The following is a 20,179-nucleotide window of genomic DNA, read 5'->3' on the forward strand; positions in this document are numbered from 1 at the left end:
CTCCCCCACCCCCACCCCCTTCACTGCTTTCCTCTGTATTCAAGTAAGGCTGAGTGCTAGGTCCAAGATTTCTTTCAGGTTTTGGGGACACTCTGACCCAATGCATATAACTTCATGGTCTTTAGATAAGAAGCCTAGAAATTCTGGATGTTGATAATGGCCTCTTAGTCAGTACCCAGAGCATCTGAGGAAGCTAGAGATTGGATGTGCTTGAACCTAGCAGAGTAGTTACACTGTTAGGGATTTCAAGGGTGCTCAAAAAATTCAAAGTTCGTCTACAGGAAGATCCACTACGTCATGAAGCAATAAACATGACATACGTAGGGGACGCAAGTTAGAGACTGGCTGGGGGTCAAGATTTCTTAAGGACACGGTTTATCATGCAAAAAATCTGATCCCAGCTCCTTTTCATTTATGCATTCATTCTTTCATTTTTTCACTCATTAAACAAACATGTATTAATTTTTGTGTTCTTTGCAGATATACTGATGAGAAAAATAAAGTGCTTACTCTCAAAAAGTTTATAGTCTAAGTAGAAGACATTAATCAAATAAATAGCATACATTTTAACTTTAAAATCTGTAAAAGGAAATCTCATTGCAATTTAGAAGATGGAAAAAAAGCCTCAATTATCTTTAATTCTTTTTTCTTTCTTTCTTCACTACATCAAGCTAGTTCTTCATGCCTAAAACACATTATGGTGGACTTAAAAATTAGAAAATGGTGTTGACTTTAAGTTTATTACTATCTTTATTCATGGAAACAATGTAGCCATGAGTATTAAGCACATTTTAAGAATGGTTTACAATCATTTATAGGTTAAGACTTTGGCATTAAGATATTAAGCATTTTATGAATTTAATTATTAAAATAGAATAACTTTTTAAAAAAGAAAATAAGATCTCAAAGCACTCTCAGAGTATAAACCTAAAAAAAGTTGCATTTGAGTTGGGACCTGAAGGTTGAATTTCCATATGAAATACCAGTTTCATATTAAAATTGTGGTAGAATCTAGTCTGGCTTCTGTTCACAGGTTGTAAAATAATAGCCATGATTTAAGTGGGAAGAGAATAAAGAAAGATGATGGTGGCTTCCTTTTCATACAAAAATTTTAAGAGGGAATCCCAGCAGCTCTTACATTCCTTAACTTAAAGCTTGAAACTTTGTCCTGAATATAAGAAATACACTTATTTCATGTGGGTAAGAAATCATTGAAAAGGGAGCAGATCCTGAAGATATAGAAGGAAAGTTTGCCCTGGGCTGGGCTATAAACCTGTTTGTGGTCAGTCATCGCCAGACTACCTGTCAGCTCCTTCCTGATTCTCGTGTGAGCCCAGCACCTGTTACGCATCCTCATCAAATGGAAAGGCATCCATACTTTAAAGCTCAGAGTACAGTTTCATGCAAAAACTGGAGGCTGTGTTCCCCTAGTACAGAGAAAAAGCAGAAACTAATCAGAAAAATCTGAAAATACAATCACGGATAAACTGCTTTTTGGAAACAAACAGGCCGATTATCATATGGCTTGAAGAGGAAAGACTGAGCTGAGGGAAGGTCTATGAAGGGCCTTTCTGATTCTGTATAATGTGAAATTTCAGTTGGGAGGAACGGACTTAGAAGAGGGCACACACCAAGAAATAAAGTCTGTCACATATCAGATTCATGGTCTGATACTGATCATCTTTGGACTTACTTTGGGGATTTTTGTCAGGGGTTACAACACTTCTTAGAAGCAGATGAACTCATGGGATTATCTGCAGATTTACCTGGGGACCAACATTCACAGTAACTTGGGACTTAATATCATCATCACCAACATCCCCCTACCCCAGCAACCTTGAATGATGCCTGGTACCTAACGTAATGTGTGATATTACTGTATGGGGATGCTGAAAGGAACTTTAACAATAAGGAAGCAACAACACCACGGGAAGAATCAACATAGGAGAGAATGCATGCGTTTTAAGCGTCTTAATAACAGTTGATGTTGGGTCTGCTAGCCAGGAAAAATAGTTCACTTCTTTCCATTTATACAGGAAAGACTACCGGGGAGGTAACAGAAGAGACGGGAGGTGAGAGCTAAGAGATGCTGGGCACCTCCGGTGTGGCAGCCCCTGTGCTGTCCTGTATCTCGCACCTCATTTAATCATTAAAACACACATGACTATTTCACTTTTTCAGAAACTATTGGGAAACTAAAAATCAGAGATATTAGTGTAATTTTCTCAAAAGTCACATATGTAGTAAATGGTAGAACTGGAACCCAAGAAGGCAAGATTTAAAAACCCATGCCTCTTCTAAGCCTTTCAAGGAGGCAAGAGAGAATATTTGGGGCAAAGCCTCAGATTCTAAGAGTCTGAGGAAGAGATAATAATGAACTCTGGAAAGCACAGAGCTGGGGAGAGGGACTGTATAACCCGCAAAGACAAAAAGCTGGCATCAAGCGGAACGGGATGCTAGTGCAGAAGTAGGTAGAGTGGGAGCTGTGAGCATTAGTCAACGTGCAAGTCTTGAAATTGATATTTCCACAAAGAATCAAGAAGCAATGGTATTGAGCAACTGGGTGACCCCAGAGATGAGCCCTTGAGACCAGATCCCACTCTTGGTTCTTCCACTTACGTGTCATGAGACCTTTTCCAGATTCACTCACGCGCAACCTTGAGCTAACAGTACTGCAGTTACTGGGACAAGATTGAGCTGTCAGCATAGGGTGGACAGTAGAACCATCTGCTTGAGACTTGGAAATGATGCAATCCAATCAGTGCGGTCAGAGGGTCGTGAGCTGGGAGATGCCTGTAGGAGGCAGGGATCTAATCAGCTGCATTGTAACTGGATGGTCAAGAGAAGAGCTGTGTAGACCGAAAGACCAAAACTCAGGAGTGCCTCCCCGTCCTGTCAAAGGAGAGAACAGTCTTTTTAAATCGTTAGATTAACTGCTATTCAACTCTGGATGAAAGAACTTTTAAGGCTAATGAACTCCTTTTCACCTTTCCTCATGCTCACCAAGCAATCCCATGACCGTGAAACACTTGGGGTTTAGGGGTAGCTACTTTTATATTGAGAAAGGACATTAGGGCTTCTGCTTAATTTAAGGACATATGCCCTAATTCTTATGATATTACTTCCCTGTTGCTGTATAACAAATTTTCCCAAAATTATTGGCATGAGACAACACATGTATATTATCTTACAGGCTGTGTGGCAGCTGGGTCTCTTGCTCAGCAGGGTCTTTTGCAAGGCTTCAGTCAGGATGTAGGCAGAGGCTGCAAGGTTCAACTCCAAGTTCAACTGGGGTAGGATTGGCTTCCAAGCTCACTCAGCGGTTGTTGGCAAGATTCCGTTCTCTGGGCTGTTGGGCTAGAGGCCTCAGTTTCTAGTGGATGTTGGCCAGAGACTGCCCTCAGTCCTCGCCTGGTGGGGCTTTCATCACAGTAAGTAAAGGAGAATACCTGAAACAGAAAGTGTCAGCAGGAGTCACATCTTTGGCTGCCCTGGAGGAATCTGGGGGCTGCAGTCGATGGGGCTGGAAAAGAGCCAAACATGGCTTAGCAACTAAACCACAACAGCAGAGGTAGGAATATTGCATCCCTTTGGCTGTATGCTGTTAGGTCCAGCACACACTCACGGGGAGGAGATCACACGAGCGTGAGCACCAGGAGACAGGGACCCCTGGACCATGTCGAAGCCATCTTTTACACTCCTCTGCCCACACACTGGCAGCAAAGATGGGGGTCCACATGATTCCTGAAAACTAACCTGGGTGTTATCTTAGGGAAAGCCTGAATTTGCTCTGTCAAATTTCCTCCCTGTGAATAAAAGGTTTAGCAGTTTGTTTTTCAATAAATGAATCCCAGCACGTGAATCATCCCTATTCTAGGGCCATAGAGGGGCAGCCACTCCACGGCCTCTGGCTAGCCTCCTCTCTGAGCAGTGTACTTCTGAGCGGCCCAGGTGGATAAGGGAAGCTGAGGTCCCTTGACACGTGGTTTTCAAAGTATATGTACACTTCGCGTGGGTCAATAACCTTGATATTTGGCAGAGGTCTCTGAACAGATGACGGAAATATTTTATCTCACATTTAAGTCAACTCCCTTGTGTTGATATTTCAGCGTGGAGGGTGGGGCTGAGTCAAGGGGAGGAGGGACGTGGAGGAGGGGAGGGAAGGAAGGGCAGAGACGCTGTTGCTGAAGTCTCGGGCTTGGCAGATGAAAAGCACTTGGTTCTAACAGAAAGCTCTAGCATTAATCATAAGAATTCGGTGTCCTCGAGACTTCCCTGGTGGTGAAGTCTCCCAGGGGTTCAGACTCTGTGCTCCCAGTGCAGGGGGCCGGGATTCAATCCCCTGTCAAGGGACTAGATCCTGCATGCCGCAACTGAAATATCCCACGTGCCACAACCAAGATCTGGCACAGCCAAAGAAAAAAAAAGAATCTGGAGGCCTCAAAAAAAAAAAAAAAAAAGCATGCTTACCCAGAATAGTTCAATTGGGGGCAGCGTCACAGTTAGCTTGTCCATTTTAGTGAGAGACTGAAGAGAAAGTATGTACCTGCCTTGAATGTCGTGTGTGAATGTCTTGCCATTTTGCTTTTAATAGAGGAATAAAATTGTGTATTTCTTTTTCTTTCTTTCTTTTTTTTTTTTTTTTATCACTAGCAGTGTCTGAGCTATTGACTTGGTGCTATTCAAAGATCTTAAACCTTAAGAAAAGGCGCCATTTCCTTTGACTCTTTTTTTTTTTTTTTTAATTGAAAGTAAGGCAGGTAATGCCGAGCACCTCCGGGCCTGTTCAGTGGCTTCAGCTGTGTCTAACTTTGTGCAGCTGCATAGACTGCAGCCCGCCAGGCTCCTCTGTCCACGGGATTCTCCAGGCAAGAATACTGGAGTGGGTTGCCCTGCCCTCCTCCAGGGATCTTCCCAACCCAGGGATCAAACCCGAGTCTCTGCATTGGCAGGAGGGTATTTTTACCTCTAGCACCACCTGGGAAGCATGGTAATGCTAAGTATGCTGGTTATTGATTTGCAGGGCAATTAATACCCTCAGGTAGCCAAGTCCTGACAAGCTCCCTTGAAAAGAGAGGCCATAGTGCAGCGACTCTGTTATTGCCTTAAACAAAATCAGAAGGGACAATTCACTTGCTGAGATTCATTTACTGAAAGACAAACAGCTAATTTTTTTTTTTTTTACTAGAGAGGAAATTTGACAGAGTAAGGGGGACTTCAGATTTTTTCCTAGGGAGAGAAGTTGTTTATGGTTAAGAAGATTGTGTGGAATGTGTGGAGATCCTGCCCATCTCTGGGTTCCAGTTTGGAGCACAGTCAATGCACCATATCATATCCTAGTTATGGGAATTCCCTGGTGGTCCAGTGGTTAGGACTCAGAGCTTTCACTGCCAAAGTTTCAGCTTCAATTCTTGATCAGGGAACTAAGATCCCACAAACCATGGAAAAAAGAAAAAAAAAAAAACCTTTTACATCTGCCTTTGTGGCACAGTTGATGGGGGACCTGGAACCAGGGGCAGATTAAATGCCGTTTCAGCTATTGGCTTTGAATGCTGTGTCAGGGGAAGCCTTGAAATGATCACTCTTTCCCATGCGAATAATTGTTGTTTTTTAGGTTACATGGTCTTTCAGTCACATTTTCACAGCAATCATTTCATCCAGGCCCTGACCTGGTTGCTGTGTTGGGAATATACATCTGCTGAAAGACTGGCTGTCCTGGAATGCTTTACAACACAAGAGGCACAGAAGTAAGGAAAAGTGAACATGTCACTCAGTCGTGTCCGGCTCTTTGTGTCTCCATGGACTTTAGTCCACCAGGCTCCTCTGTCCACGGGATTTCCCAGACAAGGATGCTGGAATGGATAGCCGTTTCCTACTCCAGGGGATCTTTCCAACCCAGGGATTGAACCCTGGTCTCTTGCATTGCAGGCAGATTCTTTACCATCTGAGCCACCAGGCAAGCCCAATAAAAAAGCACAAAAGTGGACTATAATATAGCTCAGAGCAACAGCAAGGATTCTGGAACCAGTGTAACTGGGTTTAAATCCTGGTTCAGTCTTTCACTAAAAGCGTGACTTTGGGTAAGTTGTTTATCTTCTTTTATCCTCATTTTCCTAGCTATGAGATATAGAGAAGAGCAATAACCCCCTGTTGGGATTACAGAAGTCCCCACACACGAATGAGTTCTGTTCTGAGAGTGCATGCCTATGTCCAATTCATTTGAAAACCCAGCAGTCACCCTAGGGACCTGACTAACACAGTCTGCTAGATAGCACTGTACTGCAATAGGTTTATAAAACTTCACACAAATGACACGTAAGAAACAAGCAAGCACAAAAAACAAAGAAGACTCTTTAATCTTACAGCATGGTACTTGAAAAGCACAGTAGACAGTACAGCTGCTGGACAGAGGCTAGCGTTCATGTCTGCGTCTTTGAGTTTGTGATGTGAAGGTTCGTAGGAGACCTACTGTATTATTAGTACAAAATGAACTGATATTTAAAGCTGAATAGAGTGCCTGTGACCTTGTCAGTGTTCGTTAAATATCAGCTATTTTCATTTCTTTCAGGTTTAGACTCTTGCCTCAATATCCTCATCTATAAAATAAGCTTCCTATCATAGCATCACCGACTCAGTGGGCATGAGTGTGAGCAAACTCCGCGAGATAGTGAAGGACGGGGAGCCTGGCGTGCTGCAGTCCATGGGGTTGCAAAGAGTCAGACACGACTTAGCGACTGAACAACAACAAATATCATATGCCCTGACAATATAACAGGTTTATCCAGAGACTCGAATAAAAGCACTCACACGTTTAAGGGATGATACATTTATATGTGCTTATAATGAGATTTGTTTTCCAACTTCAGGTTCATGAGAGGGTTAAGTCTGTGCTTATGAACGTCCAGGGTGGGGTTTGAGAGAACCGTAAGAGTAAGGACTGCATTTCCTGTTTGTTGCTTTCTCAGCCTCTGCTTCCTTGTTTGTGATAAAGGGAGAAGAGAGCGTGTTTTGTGCAGTTTTGGGGAGTATTAAAGGAGCACAGGTTTAAAATACCTAGTAAAGAACAGATGGCCGATTGAGTCATCTTAGGTTGATGTGAAGGGACTTCCCATGTGGCTCCAGTGATAAAGAACCCACCTGCCAATGTAGGAAAAGTAAGAGATGTGAGTTCAATCCCTGTGTCGGGAAGGTCCCCTGGAGGAGGGCATGGCAGCGCACTCTAGTCCTCTTGCCTGGAGAATCCCATGGACGTGGACAGAGGAGCCTGGTGGGACGTAGTCCGTGGGGTCGCAGCGTCGGGCACAACTAAAGCTTCTGAGCACACATGTGTGTGGCTTGATATGAAAAATGAAAAGCAGGCTTTGGAAGAAGGGCAGTGACACCCAACGTGGAGATCCACTGATGGAAGCCCCAGATCTGTGGATACCCGGGCCTGTGCGCTGGGGCAGAGGCCCCGCTTCTGCTCCTTTTCATTTCTCTTCACTTCATCTCACTGCTGTCTCCTGCTCCAGCCGCTCCGCTGAACACCAGAGTGGCGTGAATTAACCGGCCCAGAATCAGTCCTGGCATCAGAAGAAGGAGGGATAAAGTTCTCCCTGATGGTTCTAAAAGTCATATTTCTCTAAGATTTGTGATTTATGGGATGAGCTACGTGAATACTTACCAAATCATTTCTCACTCTTGACCAGACTACCCACTTCCATGCCTTTGTGGATGATCAATGTTACTATGGGTCACATAGGACTGGAGTTCAAGAGGCTCTTGGAATTTTCCCCTTAGCCTTACTTTTCTCTCTCTCTTCCACTCTGGTATTCTTGCCTAGAGAATCCCAGGGACAGGGGAGCCTGGTGGAATGCTGTCTATGGGGTCGCACAGAGTCGGACACGACTGAAGCGACTTAGCAGCAGCAGCAGCATGATTGGAGGATCTGAAACACGAAAATGTTTCAGCTGCAACCTGGTCCAATTTAGTCCGACACTGGCCTTGGCCGATGTGCATCAAGCAACTCTGACCACCTGGGTAATAATTTCCTTCAGAACCCCGGCTGCTCTGCCGTGGACCCATCTCTCTGCTTGTGGTCTCTGGGTCTGTGAGTTACGATGTCACGGGAATGTATCCCTTTGGTTGTCTTTGAAGTTTCTTGAAGCCAGAAGGAGGAGGAAGAAAGAAGGATGCTCTGACCTGCCAGCCTTCCCTAAGACAGGTTATTTTCTATTTTTAAGAATTATGCGTGACTGTGAAGATGGATGGTAATTGAAAGAAAACAATGAATTAATAGCCAGAAGCATATTCATAGGTCAAGGGACTAATTCATTTAGTGGGAAGGTTAATTAATTGATGTGTGTGTGATAAAGACATCTCAAGGTGACATTTCCGTTGACAGTCACATCCTCACACTAGTGAGGAGGATAAGAAAGTGCACTCTATCAGAGGACTTCAACTCGGTGCCCTGTCTGATTCTGTGCTAACTGGGGTAAGCAGACGTGAAGTTTCCAGGGAGTCTTTGAGGGGAGGAAGCAATGACCTTCTAGTTATTCAGTGATGGCTTACTTACCCTGTACTCCAGCCATATGACTCACTGCCACTGCTTCCTGAGAACATTTGCAGTAAAATAAATAAAGACATGGTTGAACCCCTCTCTTCTATGGATTAAAATGAATATTGCACACGTTAATTGTGCAGAAAAGACTTGCTCCCATTATAGGAATTTTAGGTCACCCAAGAAAATGTGTATGGACCCAGGAGTCAATTCACAACATTCTTACATAGACTACAAATCCTGTTAAGCTCCATACGATAAAGGTTTCTTTACAGAAAATAATAAATCAGTGGTATGGATGAAAAAAATCCTTTATTCCAAGCAGTGATTTGGATGGTGCTTTTGAATGAAACCACACTCTGAAAATACTATAAAGGAGAACTTTACAGCTCAAAAAGGAATCTTGTTACTTGTCATTTCATTTACTTCATACAGAATGATCTTAGGTGAATAGTGTTATCTTGCGTGATCCCCTTTCACCTGAAAGCCCACCCTCACTGCAGATGCTGCAGAAAAAAAGGGGGCTTCTCCTGGCTCCATGGATTGCTTCCTGGGTGGTTCCTGTGGTGCAAAGTGACCTACAGTGTGTGGGACGCCCAGGGACACTCACATTTAGGCTTTCCACTTACGGCACCAGCCTTGGTCCATCTGGCCCACCCCAAGCGGGGGTTTTCTGTAGACCCTTGCCTGCATTTCATTTCCCTCCAGCCTCAGTCCAGAGACTCACCATTTCTGGTCCAGGCAAACCTCTCTGCACTTCAGTGAGCTGCATTTCTACCTTCTTCAACCACGTCTGGATCCTATCTCGAGGAATGCGTCTTCCAAATTTTTTCCTTCCTTGGTGCATATTCCTCCACCGTAAGGTATTCCTTGGCATTCTCTTTCATCTCTTCATTGGAGCTAATACTCCATAAGTAATCGCTAATTCTTTCTTTAAAGTGGTTCCTGTTGCAAGCGTCTGTCCCGTGACTGACTTGATACACACCCCTGGTAGCCGATGCGCCTGTTGTCCTGCCCATCTCTGCCATCACACACCATTCCATGCCCTGCCCCAGGATTCCTACTGCAAGCACCCTGATACTAAGGCTTTGTCTTTGCATGCGGAGCTTGCTGTGAGCGTAGCATGTCTGCGAGCCTCCAGTAGCCATCGGCTGGTGAGAGATGGAGGATGAAGACACCAGCTTCTTGCTCCTCAGATGGTACAGCTCACGGTCATGTTTACAGTGTCTCCCAGAGCTCCTGTAGCCCATCGGTCCTCAGCTGCTCACAGAGATGATCTGCTCAACAATACATCTTTTATATCTTCAGAAAAACATGGTTCACAAGGATACACCCCAGTGTTCACTGCAGTATTATTCATAATAGCCAGAACATGGGAGCAACCTAAATGTCCATCAACAGAGGAATGGGTAAATAAGATGTGGTAGACACATACAATGGAATATACTACTCAGCCATAAAAAGAATGAAATAATGCCTTTTGCAGCAACATGGATGGACCTGGAGATTCTCATACTGAGAGAAGTAAGTCAGATGGAGAAAGACAAATATCATATCACTCACATGCAGAGTCTAAAAAAAATGATACAGATGAAATTATTTACAAAATAGAGACAGACTCCCAGACATGAAGGCTGGAGTGCCAGTTAGGGTGATTGGACTGACACATATGCACTACTATATTAAAATAGATAACTAACAAGGACCTACTATATAGCACAGGGAATGCTTCTGAACACCCTGAAATGGCCTATATGCAAAAATAATTGAAAGAAGAGTAGACATATAAGTATAACTGATTCATTTTGCTGTACAGCAGACATGAAGACAACATTGTTCATCCACTATGATCCAATATAAAGTAATTAAAAATGCACCTTTCATGGACTGCCTTTCTTTCCTTATTTCCCTTACTAGTGTCTCCTGAGGTCACCCCCATGTAAACTACAGGACAGGCTCCTAGTTCTCAAATGAACACACTGCATCTCAGAGATGAGGGAAGGAGGAGTCTGAGGATTTAGTGATCAAGTCTAAAGTCAAAAATACACAAAGAGGAGCTAAAAACTCGGCTCATCTCAGCCCAGATCTCGTTATTTACATGTGCTTCAGCATATGTCTCTGTAAAGGTTTTAGATTCTTAGTCTAGAATACAGGAGCCCCATATATAAAGATAAAATTGACTCGTTTAGAAGTGAAGACACACTGCTCAGAAACAGCAGTTCTGGAAACACTGTCATCACAGAACTTGTTGGAAACACAAATCCCAGGCCTCACCCCAGACATCCAGAGTCAGAAATCCCGGGGGCGTACCCCAGTGAAGGCTGGTGGTTCTGATGCTGCTAAAATTTAAGACGACTGCTCTAGTCTGGACGACAAAGCAACCGACCCAGGCTGAAGTAAGTCTTACGCAGGTGGGAATTTACTGTAATAATATATTACTCAATATTAGATGTTTAGTGTTAACAGTGACTCTCTGTAAAGGTTTCCTGCAGCTGCCACACAGGCATCATGAGAATAAACATGGGCTTCTCTGGTGGCTCAGCTGGTAAAGAATCTGCCTGCAATGCGGGAGACCTGGGTTCGCTCCCTGGGTTGGGAAGATCCCCTGGAGAAGGGAAAGGCTACCCACTCCAGTGTTCCGGCCTGGAGAATCCCATGGACTGTATGGTCCAAGGGGTCGCAAAGAGTTGGACACAACTGAGCAACTTTCACTTTCACTTTATTTGTGATAACAGAAAACTTTGCCTTCTCATTCTTCTGCGTGTGATAGTTTCCGGTCAGTAGGTACCGCCTCTTCACGTCAGATTATAGGTAGGTAGTTATTTTCTGTGACTGTGATCGGAACAGCAAGAAGTCGCTCTTGTGGCTTACACATGCAGCTGGTTCTGTGTTGACATATGAAGCCTTGACTTACGTTTCATGTACCACAACCTCTGTAACAAACACTAAGAAAGATGTGGGGTTGGTTTTCCCTGGTACATGCTGTCTATAGTCTTGTGGGGAAGCTTCTCTTCCAGGCCATGCTTGTAGTGAACCAGCGTCTTTTCCCAAAGCAGACCTTATAAAACAGATGCACTGATGCTCTCCTAGGAATACAATTTTCACAAGGATATCATTAGGCTAAATGGTAGAAATGGGAAATATGGGAATGAAGAGAGCCTATTCTAATCAGAAAGTGATATGTTCACCTATCAGTTTGGTTTTATTTATTTTTCTTTTCAATTCTCTATCTTTAATTTTTTTTATTGAAATTAGTTGACTTACAATGCTGGGTTAGTTTCAGATGTACAGCAAAGTGATTCATACACATATATATTATTTTTACATTCTTTTCCATTATAGGTTGTTATAAGATGCTAAATACAGTTCCCTTTACTGTATAGTAGGTCCCTGTTGGTTATTTACTTTATATTTAGTATTAATAGTATGTATATGTTAATCTCAAACTCCTAATGTTCCCCTACCCACCCTGTCACTTTTGGTAAGCATAAGTTTGTTTTCTGTGTCTATCAGTATGATTTTAAAACACAGAGGAACATTTGAAATAAAAAATGATGAGTCTCCTAGAAGAAGGTTGACATTGTGTTATGTTATTAAGCATGTGACATATAATACTGCATTATTGCAGTCCAAGTTTCACCTGCTCGAGACCTACTTCAGCCTGGGCTGGTTCCTTTGGCCCAGACTAGCTCAGTAGTCTCAGATTTTAGCAACATCAGAATCATCTTGAATCCCTGGGGTCCACCCCAACCCTACCCCAAGGTTTCTGACTCTGTAGCTTCTGGTTGGGGCCCGAGAATTTGCACTTCTCACTAGTTCTCGGTGACGCTGATGCTTCTGACCAGGGACCACATGTTAAGAACCTCTGTTCCAGAGCAGTGTGTTTCCATACTGCAGTCACCTGAGAAGTGTTAAATATTACCAATGCTTGGGTTCCTCTCAGGCAAACTAAATCAAAGTCTTTGAGGTTAGGGCCAGGAATCTGGCTTTTAAAAGCTGTATGGGTTATTCTTATGGGTAGTCAGAGTCAAGAACCAATGTGTATCCAGTGTTTCTAAAAAACAGTGTAACTTGTACACCTGAGGATCTTGTTAAAATGCAGACACTGATTCAATAGCTCTGGGCTAGAGTCCAAAATCTGCATTTTTAACCAGCTTCCAGATGAAGTTGTTGTGGCTGCTCCACAGCCCACACTTTGAGAACAGAGAGTCAGAAATGTCTTTTATCCTTGCTCTGTGGATGCAGGTTCTGAACAAGCTAACAAGAGATATACTAAGTGACCCTGGTGCAGGGCTCAAACGTCTTTTCAGTGAGAGACCAGAGATGACAGTCTGATTTTTTTCTGCCTGATTCGAGCAGGAGGCACAGTCAGGACACGTTATGGGCAATGGCGACTTTCAGAAATCCGGATTTCCACTGAGGGCTCCTGGACGTCTCGCCAGTCATCCAAGGGACCCCAAAGACACGGGGTGGCCACGCGGCTGCAGCCTCCGAAGCACTCAGCAGCCCCTGGGGCCCGGGGCTGAGCGGAGGCTCTTCTTCAGCAGCGGTTCACGGGACCCCCACGCCCAGTTCAGGAGTGAGTCCTCCTCAGGACAGGTGAACCCTCCTGGAGAAGAGAGGCCGCTGAGCGCAGGGGCCTCGGCCGGTGGAAAATTCGCCACTGCAAGCAAAGGCGCAGTGCGCTCTCCAGCCCGGAGGGAGTTCTTACCCGAAAAGGGTCCCCCCACGGGAGTACATTGGAGGAGGCATGGCACCCCACTCCAGGATTCCTGCCTGGAGAATCCCGCAGACACAGTCCATTGGGGTCACAAGAGTCAGATACGACTTAGAGACTAGATCAAGGGAGGATACTGGCTTCTTACAAAAATGAAAAACATGGACAGACACACTTCCGAGTCTTTATTTCCTTCCATTTTACTTTCTGTCATACTCAAATGTATCACACATGGATGTACAATTTTTACCAACTGTAAAGAAAAAAGGGGAAAGCCCCTAAAAGTCCGAGCCCTAGAGTCAGCACTGACTTCACCTCCTACACAGACTCTTGTCTGCACAGAAGGGAGAGAAGCCGGAGGCAGCAGGCCCCGCGGAGGCCCGGCTTTGCCCGCAGGCCCCGTCCGGCTCGCCTCGCCGCTTTTCCTAGAAGGTTCGGCTCTTTGATCCCCTGAAACCCAGGTGCGGAGGTGCGGAGGTGCGGAGTTGCGGCCTCTGCCCGGCTCAGCCGTGCGCGGGCCTCCCGGGAGCTCTCTGCTCGCGGCTCTGCTGCGCGAGGCCAACCGCGGGCGGCTCCTCTCCGGCCTCTGCCGGCCTGAGGGTCGGCGGCTCCCCGGCTGGAGCCACGCTCCCCCAGGGAGTCCAGGAGGGGCTCTGGAGGCATCCGCGTTCTAGTGGCCGACGCCTTGGCCTCTCTGCCGCCAGCCAAGGGGCTCTGGACACGGCCGCTTGCCAGCAAGCTCTCCGGCTGGTGGCTGACACAGCCCAGGTCTTCTGTGACCCAGGGTGGTGGGCGCGACTCGTGTGTGTGTGTGTGTGTGTGTGTGTGTGTGTGTGTGTGTGTGTGTGTGTGTGTGTGTGTGTGTGTGTGTGTGTGTGTGTGTGTGTGTGTGTGTGTGTGTGTGTGTGTGCGCGCGCGCGCGCGCGTGGCTTCTGAAACAACCACAAACTTCCACGAGAAACTCGAGGGCAAGAAAAGTATATGCTTATGTAGCATGCTCACATCAGTGAATACAAGTCTTGCATCTTCCTGTAATTGTATTAAGGGGTTTTTTTTTTTTTTTTAAGGCTTTACTTGCTAAAATTTAGATAAATCAGAAGCCACACGGGTTGGGGCTAAGATGGCCCTGGCGTCTCCTCAGTGATGGTTTTTTATTAAGGTAGATGTTGACATGATGGTAAATACCGTGAGAAGTGGGCTGTTGTGGGGCATAGTGTAAAAGCTGCATCGTGACCTTTGTGGAGAGAATTGTCAAAAGGGGCTCAGCTTCCAGGAGTGAGCCTGGGATGCGAGGGGAGGGTGAGGGAGAGAAGGAGGGGAAGGTGGAAAGACAGGAGCCCCAGGGAGGAGGGCGGGGGGGTGAGTTCTAGGGGGAAGGCTGGAGGAATCGAGGGAAGGAGAGGGAGACAGAGGAGCCGGGAGGCAGGTGGGAGGGAAGGGACCCACGGGGAGAGCTGACATTTGCGCAGCAGTCATCGAGGTCAGGCAGTGTGCGTTCACACAAATCACTTCATTAAACCCTCACAAAGACTGCGAGCTAGACGTAGTCTAATCCTCGACTTTCAAATGGAGAAATGAGGAGTCAGTCGTGTTAAATAACTCGTCTGCGGTCCCAGATCAAGGGGAAAATAGTTGGACTCAAACCCTTGCTTGTGTTCAGCCAAAGATCCTACTCCTTTCTCAGCATCTTGTTTATTTGGAGCATTTATCACAGGATGAGATGAAAGAAGTGGGCAAAGGCAGCCTTTGGAACAGCCTTTCATTGAGTCTCTGCCTGTGCTGAGGCTCCACTGTGGTGGTGATTGTGGAAGATGACGCGGGGAGAGTGAAACATGAAGAGCAAAGGCAGTGTCTGGTGAGGACGACCTTGGGGGAAGGAGCCACACCCTCACGGGAAGCAGCAGCCTTCCAAGCTCCACTAGGGACAAGCTCCTTTATTGTTCTGGGTAAAATCATAACCCTGACAGGAGCAGTTACGGTCCACCCGGGGACACCCGTAGCAGCTGTCCTTCTCCAACCAGACAAGTATGCTTCTCCCTATCCAGTGGAACTGACCCATCTACGAGAGTTCAAAGGGCATCTTTACTTTTTTCTTTTTCCTTTCTAGAAAATCCAAATGAAACTTGAAACAGAGAAGGGGGTAGGGATGGGTAAAATATGTGATGATGGTCAAAAGGTACAAACTTCTAGTTACAAAATTATTAAGTCCTGGGGATGTAAGTACAACAGGGTGACTATATTTAATCATGCTGAATTGTACATTTGGGAGTTGCTAAGAGCAGCCACTCCTCCCTGGTGGCTCAGACGGTAAAGCGTCTGTCTGCAATGCTGGAGACCCAGGTTCGATCCCTGGATCAAGAAGATTCCCTGGAGAAGGAAATGGCAACCCACTCCACTATTCTTGCCTGGAAAATCCCATGGACAGAGGAGCCTGGTAGGCTACAGTCCATGGGGTCGCAAAGAGTCAGACACGACTGAGCAACTTTACTTTACTGAGAGAGTAGCTGATAAAACTTCTTACCATAAGAAAAAATTGAAACTGTGTGTTGGATATTATTGTGGTTATTTTGCAGTGTATCCAAATTACAAATCATTATCTTGAAACTCATGCAAAGATGACGCTGTGAAAGTGCTGCACTCAATGTGCCAGCAAATTTGGAAAACTCAGCAGTGGCCACAGGACTGGAAAACGTCAATTTTCATTCCAATCCCAAAGAAAGGCAATGCCAAAGAATGCTCAAAGTACCACACAATTGCACTCATCTCACACGCTAGTAAAGTAATGCTTAAAATTCTCCAAGCCAGGCTTCAGCAATACATGAACCATGAACTTCCAGATGTTCAAGCTGGTTTTAGAAAAGGCAGAGGAACCAGAGATCAAATTGCCAACATCTGCTGGATCATCAAAAAAGCAAGAGAGTTCCAGAATAACATCTATTTCTGCTTTCTTGACTATGCCAAAGCTTTTGACTGTGTGGATCACAATGAACTGTGGAAAATTCTGAAAGAGATGGGCATACCAGACCACCTGACCTGCCTCTTGAGAAACCTGTATGTAGGTCAGGAAGCAATAGTTAGAACTGGACATGGAACAGCAGACTGGTTCCAGTTTGGGAAAGGAGTACATCAAGGCTGTATATTGTCACCCTACTTATTTAACTTATATGCAGAGTACATCATGAGAAACACTGGGCTGGAGGAAGCATAAGCTGGAATCAAGATTGCTGGGAGAAATATCAATAACCTCATATATGCAGATGACACCACCCTTATGGCAGAAAGTGAAGAAGAACTAAAGAGCCTCTTGATGAAAGTGAAAGAGGAGAGTGAAAAAGTTGGCTTAAAGCTCAACATTCAGAAAATGAAGATCATGGCATCTGGTCCCATCACTTCATGGCAAATAGATGGGGAAACAGTGGAAATGGTGGCTGACTTTATTTTTCTGGGCTCCAAAATCACTGCAGATGGTGATTGCAGCCATGAAATTAAAAGACACTTACTCCTTGGAAGGAAAGTTATGACCAACCTAGGCACCATATTGAAAAGCAGAGACATTACTCTGCCACCAAAGGTCCATCTAGTCAAGGCTATGGTTTTTCCAGTGGTCATGTATGCATGTGAGAGTTGGACTATAAAGCAAGCTGAGCACCGAAGAATTGATGCTTTTGAACTGTGGTGTTGGAGAAGACTCTTTGAGAGTCCCTTGGAGTGCAAGGAGATCCACCCAGTCCATTCTAAAGGAGATCAGTCCTGGGTGTTCATTGGAAGGACTGATGTTGAAGCTGAAACTCCAATACTTTGGCCACCTGATTTGAAGAGCGGACTCATTTGAAAAGACCCTGATGCTGGGAAAGATTGAGGGCAAGAGGAGAAGGGGACGACAGAGGATGAGATGGTTGGATGGCATCACCAACTCGATGGACATGGGTTTGGGAGTTAGTGGGAATTGGTGATGGACAGGGAGGCCTGGGATGCTGCGGTTCATGGGGTCGCAAAAAGTCAGACACGACTGAGCGACTGAACTGAACTGAATGTTATATGTAAATTATATCTCCATTAAATAAAACAGCTCTTCGTTTCAAAACAAAAGGGTGTACAACAAATGTAGTGGTGCTGGTGCACAACACACAGCGGGCAGTCAAACACTAGGATTTAAGTAGCGAGTGAACCTTCGAAGGTCTCTTGGAGCAGATGGTCCATCACGCTCATGAAAAAAATCACGGATGTGGTAGTAACCAATGGAAACAGTATTACATGCAGCTGTCAGCTGTAACCGGTTTGATTCTAATTGGTCTAACTCCTCACTATCAAGATGTTGACACTGTTGGTGCCGTGTTTCTAGAATGTGCTCCCTGGACCATCTATATTGGAACCACTCGGGACCCAGCGCTCATCTGAGATGTCAGGACTGAAATCTCTGTTTTGATGAGAGGCCCCCCACGTAGCAGACTGTGGTGAGCACGGCCTTCCGCAACTCAGCCTTGGGGCTGCATCACGCCCCACTGTTACCAGGCAACACGCCCTGCGCAGCCATTGGCCAGCGCCTTACCGGGCCCCACCCACAAGCAAGCAGCGGTCCAGGAGCCGGTCAGTCCTGCTCAGCTGTGGGTGGGGCCGCAGCGGGCCTGCCTCCAGGTAACAAGGTGTGGAGGAGGGGCTGTGAGTGAGGGGATACCTCCCATAGCTGGTCATCAGGTGGAGACTAAGAGGCAGCTTCAGGCCTCCTCCCGGAGGCCCTCCAGCTCACCTCAACTTGGGCCAGCGGCGCTGGGGCCCCAGATAACAGCCTGGGGCAGTGCTCTGCGGAGCTCCAGAGCCTCACCAAGGACCCCCGGCGGGCCCAGGCCTTGAGGCAGCTATGAACCTCTTCCCCACCCCTGTTTCTGCAACCTAATAACGGTGGCCGTCTTCCTGGGTGACAGTCTGTGGGACCTGGTCCTCCCCCCATGTGGGCAGCCTGCGGAAACCCGGCCCCGGCAGAGCTGGCGTCTGAGATCTGCCTCCTCTCAGCCAGGACCAGGACCTGGCCCTTCCTTGTCAGGACAGAGCAGCACGTTCATTTGGTAGAGACTTACAGGGACGTCGTTACCTGACCACGACCTGACTTCAAGAAGAAAGGCTCTGATGCCAAGACGTGTGCAACAACTAACCATGCCCCTCCCTCACTTTTGCTTTAAACGGGCTTTGCTGAAAGCTTTCAGTAACTTTGGGGTTCTTTAGCCGTGAGCATGACCTTGTAATAAACCTTCCTGGTTTCCGGACGCCAGTGTTTCAGTATTGTTTGGCCTCACTGTGCAACACCCAGAAATACATTATTCAAACTGAAATTTGAGAACTCCGGATACAGGTGTTAACCAAGCCTCTCTATTACACAATTATAGACCCGAGGCTGTTGTTGATGAAATCTAAATGCTGGCCCACTTGTGTATAAATTAGCTAGGACGAAATCTTGTACTATAATGGACTCTAGACAAATATTTTCCAGTCTCTAATGCATGTTTACTAAATGGCTGATTCCCAGACCCCATTCAGAGGGACTGGGTTGAAGCCAGATTCTCCTGGCATTTCAAACAACTACCTCACGTGATCCTGATGTAGGTATTCTGCTAGATTCCCACCTCATACAGAACCCTCTGGAAAACAATATTCCTGTTAGATAGTTAAGCAATCTCTGAAAGTACAATTTATTTCCGATTTTTATCGCCTCTTCCACAATAAACTCCATTTGTAAGTAACTTAAATTGCCAGAAATGTCTTCTTACGTTGTATCAAAATAAAGTCTACTATAATCTGCCTGGTTCTCTTAAATAGAACTACAAGAAGACTTTAGTCCCCAATACTATTTTAAAGAAAATACACTTGACCGAGAACATCTGTGCTTCTCTTCTTTCTAGATCCCAGTTTTGCTTCTTGGACAGAGTGGGGAGGAGAGGAAAAGGTGGGGATACACACATGTGTCTCGTGGGGCACTGTGGGCCTCTGCTGCTTGCACAGTCACGGTGTTCAGAGAACCAAACATCTAGAGGAACTCGGAACTCTCATTTCCTAGAATAATATCACCACACACACAACCATACAGAGGAAACCCAAAATGTGTCATTCTGAGCTGCTCTGGATATGGGAGAGTCCTGTTTGTCAGCATAATGGTGACGATGGTGATTTAGTCACGAAGTCGTGTCCGACTCTGTGACCCCATGGACTGTAGCCCACCAGGATCCTCCGTCCATGGGATTTTCCAGGCAAGAACACTGGAGTGGGTTGCCATTTCCTTCTCCAGGGGTTCTTCCCGACCCAGGGATCAAACCCAGGTCTCCTGCAATGCCAGCAGATTCTTTACCAACTGAGCTACGATGGAAGCCTGATGGTGATGAGGGGAAAGGTTAATAAGAGAGAGAGTGGGGCTGATTCACAGGAGGCAGGGGCCCTTTTTCAGCTTCCACCCTTTTTCAGGTGCTTGCTCATCCTGTCCAGCTGCAGACCTGCCCACAGTGGGCAGCTAGGTCTTACACCCACTAAGTCAGCTGTCAGGAGTAGGCACACAGAAGGTGACTGGGTGGAAAATCATGGGCATATTTCTAGGCATGTCATTAGGACTTTCCCAAATCCCCAGAGCTTGACTGACTTATCCCATGAATGCATGCTCAGTCCCTTCAGCCTGACTCTCTGTGACCCCATGGACTGTAGCCCGCCAGGCTCCTCTGTCCATGGGATTCTCCAGACATGAGTACTGGAGTGGGTTGCCACGCCCTCCTCCAGGGGATCTTCCCAACCCAGGGATCCAACCTGCATCTCACGTCTCCTGCATTGGCAGGCAGGTTCTTTACCACTAGTGCCACCTGGGAAGCCCAATTTATCCCATAGGTGTGCTTAAAAAAAACCACCAAAACCAAATATTTTATTTTATTCATGGATTTCAAGGGAAA

The 20,179-nt window shown here is 45.9% G+C and overlaps 1 long non-coding RNA gene across 1 annotated transcript; it reads right to left on the reverse strand.

Moving 5' to 3' along the window:
• Positions 1-1,014: 1,014 nt before the first annotated feature.
• Positions 1,015-3,350, reverse strand: LOC122675383. The gene is made up of 3 exons (XR_006335244.1): positions 3,192-3,350; positions 2,620-2,892; positions 1,015-1,427 (listed from the first exon to the last, which is right to left on the reverse strand). It is a non-coding gene; the product is annotated as an uncharacterized LOC122675383 (long non-coding RNA).
• Positions 3,351-20,179: the final 16,829 nt, after the last annotated feature.

This window comes from Cervus elaphus, chromosome 19, assembly GCF_910594005.1.
Source record: "Cervus elaphus chromosome 19, mCerEla1.1, whole genome shotgun sequence".
NCBI lineage: Eukaryota > Metazoa > Chordata > Mammalia > Artiodactyla > Cervidae > Cervus > Cervus elaphus.